Source organism: Oryctolagus cuniculus, chromosome 4 (genome assembly GCF_051225735.1).
Source record: "Oryctolagus cuniculus isolate XC-2025 breed Fujian yellow rabbit chromosome 4, ASM5122573v1, whole genome shotgun sequence".
Classification (NCBI taxonomy): Eukaryota; Metazoa; Chordata; class Mammalia; order Lagomorpha; family Leporidae; genus Oryctolagus; species Oryctolagus cuniculus.
Genome location: NC_142870.1, coordinates 92,611,001 through 92,614,876, shown reverse-complemented (window position 1 = coordinate 92,614,876; position 3,876 = coordinate 92,611,001). Strand labels below are relative to the sequence as shown.

Here is a 3,876-nt window from a genome sequence, read left to right as displayed (position 1 = left end):
AATCTCTTCAAAAAGTCATCTCTTTGTTTCATTGTTCTTTTGTATTATTTTTAGGTTCTATTTCATTTATTTTTGCTTTGATCTTTATTACTTATTTCCTCTTACTCACCTTGGTTTTTTTTTTAAATTTCCTGGTGGTAATTAAATGCACTACAATATTTTTTATTTAGCTTACATAAATACTCTATAAGTACAGCTCGCAGAAAGAAAATGTTTAGTGCTATTTACATTCATTTAAAAACTCTGCTCTATACAAATTCTGATCAGTATGAACAGTATCTTTGTAGATCTGTGTATAAAACCTTTGCATCAAAGCATTAACAATGAATAAAATAACCTAATTACATTTAGACAAAGCTGACCATTTGAATCCATTTACACTTAATGTTTGTAAAGGTCAAGGACACTTCTTATAAGGACAGTACATAATGTCAGCCTGCAACTTCATTTTTAAAAAGGCTAAAGTTATTTATATGGAATACTGTTCTATATACAAAATGCCAATCTATATTTAAGTTCTATAGTTAGGTATTTTATAAGTCTTTTATTAAATATATTCTACATATTATTTGTAATTTTACCCAGGAAGAACTTTTTCCCAGTGAAAAAATATAAAATCTTTCATATTTTTACAGCTTTAGATGAAACTAGTTCATGCTTTGGTGCTGTGCAAATTGTTTTTAGCATACCAATCTTTAAATTATTGATATAAAATAAAAAGAAGGGCATTTTAATCACGTATGCCTTTAAAAAATCAGCTTTTTATTTTAATACAACTGCAAGCACTGATACCCAATGAAAACTACATAAAGAAACAAAACAAGTTAATATGGAGGTATATTTTTTGAATATTAAGAATTTATCTGAACTCTAATGAGTATGCCTGACACTGGGACACTGTTTCAGATGAGCAGTTATTATCAAGGAACATTTCAACTTACTGATATTCAAATACATAAAACTGGTCAGTCAACGAGGTTTTCTGTTTCTGCACAGTCATGAGAGCCTCTGAGCGACTGGAACCCCCTCCCACATTCAGGCTCGGGGGTGCGCGCTCGCCCCTTCCGGTGCTGTCTCAGCAGTCAGCTACTGCAGGACTCAGAGTGCGTGTGTTGAAGGGAAAAGCTTGGTTTGGTCAGCTTTAACAATGGGCACGTTTTGTTTCTGTGTTTCCGTTAGTTGCTGTGAGAAGTCACACTCAGGGCAGCGTCCTGTGCCCACGCAGCCACAGCAGCCAAAGGCGTTGAATCCACGCAGCATTTGACTCCCTTTCCATTTTTTTCCCCTCTTCAATAACTACTTGGTGTCTTCCAGCACGGAACTTCACATATGAGATTTCTAGGTACTACAGACTGCTATCCATTCTCCTGATGAGGAAAATAATGTCAACGCTTTTTAGTGCAAATTGTATTTGGAACACCTGATTTGTTAGTTCTGGTGATGAAAACTCGTGATAGCAAAGTGGTTTCTGCTAGGAGAGGGAACTTGGTAACAATTTTCCTGGAGATTGACCGCATTCAAAAACATATATATATATATATATATATATATATATATATATACATATATATATATATACACACACACATATATATGTATGTAGATAAGTTTTATATATATATATATAAGTTTTTAAGCTTTCTATTCAGTGAAATAAATGCATAGGAGAGTGAGGGCCTATCTAAAAGAGAGGGGGAAATCTGGATTCATACCAAGTACCAGGAGCCAGCCACGTGGAGGAGCATGTAGGCCAGAAAGCATAGAGCTTACTAATTGTAAGTGGGGTCCCCCTTAAGACAGAAAGAATGTATCTTACAGACTCTCTGATACTAGGTGGTGATTGGCTACCCTTATGTAGATTATAAACCTGTTTAGCTTGAGTATAGAGAATTATAATTTAAGAGCCCATTAGGAATTTTATTGGCAATAACAGTTCCCAGAGAGAATCAAAGAGGCAGGTCCAGCATGTCCGCCTTAAGGTGCAGCAGTTGTGATGTGACGAAGGCAAAAGGCTTTACTTATCTTTTTGCTTTGAAGAGGTACTTAAGGTTTCTGATTGGCTTACAGGAATAGTTTGGTGTGTCTTTTGAGTTCACCTGTAAGACTTAAGGGGTACGGTCCCTTCCATTTAAGCCACAACTGATCTGAAGAGGATCTTTCTAGGAATGGCTTGCTCAGGAATTCCTAACATTGGAGTTTTTGTCAAAAGCTCCCTAAGTCCTTGGAACACCTTCTGTAGCTCCCTGTCCAGCACAGTGTGTCAGTGTCGGGGCTTATTCCCAGCAGCGTGACAGCCGGAGCCTGCCGCCCACCGGATCACACAGCAATCACTCTCGCCCGTCTTCTCACGGTTCCTCTGACCCTGGGAGTTTGGCTCCCAAAGCGTCTCTCTGGCCACCAGATGCATCACTGTCATCTTGCCAAAAGGAAGTTTCAATGTTCCTAATGAGACATTTCCATGTAGGAATCGTCCTTGATAGAACAGAATACTTGTTGGACTGCTGACCTGTGCTTCTTCCGAGTCCACTGGCCAATTGTCATACACACGCTTTGCAATGGCGGAAGCAGAATCCTTAGGAGAAAACAGGAACTCTTTTGTTTTTCCGCTTACCAAGATGAGGCGCAGATTTATCATATCCCCGGGACATTACCGGACCTCACCTTGGGTTTTATTTGTTCTTGTTTTCCTAGGTCCTTCAGATGCATTGTTAGGTTGTTTATTTGATATCTTGTGTGTTTTTTTTTAAATGTTTCAACACTTACTATGAAAACGCCCCTCTGTGTACTATTTTTGCTATAGCCCATAAATTTTGTTATGCTGTGTTTCCATTTTTATTAATTTGAAGGAATTTTAGAATTTCCCTTTTGATTTCTCCAATGACTATTGTTCTCTCAGAATTGTGTTGTTCAGTCTCTGTGTTTGTGCAATTCCTTGAGTTTCTTTTGCTGTTAATTTTGAGGTTTCCTCCATTGTGGTCAGAAAACAATTCATTATATAATTTTTTTGGTCTGTTGAGACTTGTTTTGTGGCCTAATATATGGTCTATCTGAGAGAATGTTAGATATGCTGGTGAAAATGTGTGTTCTGTAGCTGTTGGGTGGAATGTTCTGTCAATATCTGTTAGGTCCATTTAGTCTACAGGGTGCTTTAACTCTGTTTCCTTGTTGATTTTTGTTCGGATTATCTGTCCATTGATGAAAGTGGGGTGTTGACGTCTCCCATTTTTATTGTACTGGAGTTTATGTCGCTCTTTCTTTCTTTCTTTCTTTCTTTCTTTCTTTCTTTCTTTCTTTTATTTGACAGGTAAAGTTACAGACAATGAGAGAGAGAGACAGAGAGAAAGGTCTTCCTTCCATTGGTTCACTTCCCTAATGGCTACTACGGCTGGAGCTACACTGATCCAAAGCCAGGAGCCAGGAGCTTCCTCCTGGTCTCCCATGCGGGTGCAGGGCCCAAGCACTTGGGCCATCCTCCACTGCTTTCCCAGGCCACAGCAGAGAGCTGGACTGGAAGAGGAGCAACCGGGACTAGAACCTGATGCCCATACGGGATGCCAGCACTGTAGGCGGAGGATTAACCTTGTGCACCACGGCGCCGGCCCCTCTCCCATTATTTCTAATAATGTTTGTTCTATGAAATCGAGTGTACTGGCGTTAGGTACATATACAGTGCCAATTGTTGTTTTTTCTTGTTGAATTGATCCCTTGATCATTATACGGTGATCTTTTGTGTTCCTGTTTACAATTTTTGTCTATTTTTTTAAAAGATTTATTTATTTTACTTTAAAGTCACAGTTACACAGAGAGAGAAGGAGAGGCAGAGAGAGAGAGAGAGAGGTCTTCCATTCACTGGTTCACTCCCCAGATGGCCGCAAT

The 3,876-nt window shown here is 38.8% G+C and overlaps 1 pseudogene; it reads right to left on the bottom strand.

Annotated features, from left to right (window-relative positions):
- Positions 1-203: 203 nt before the first annotated feature.
- LOC149127043 (ubiquitin-like protein 3 pseudogene) lies at positions 204-3,644 on the bottom strand (annotated as a pseudogene).
- Positions 3,645-3,876: the final 232 nt, after the last annotated feature.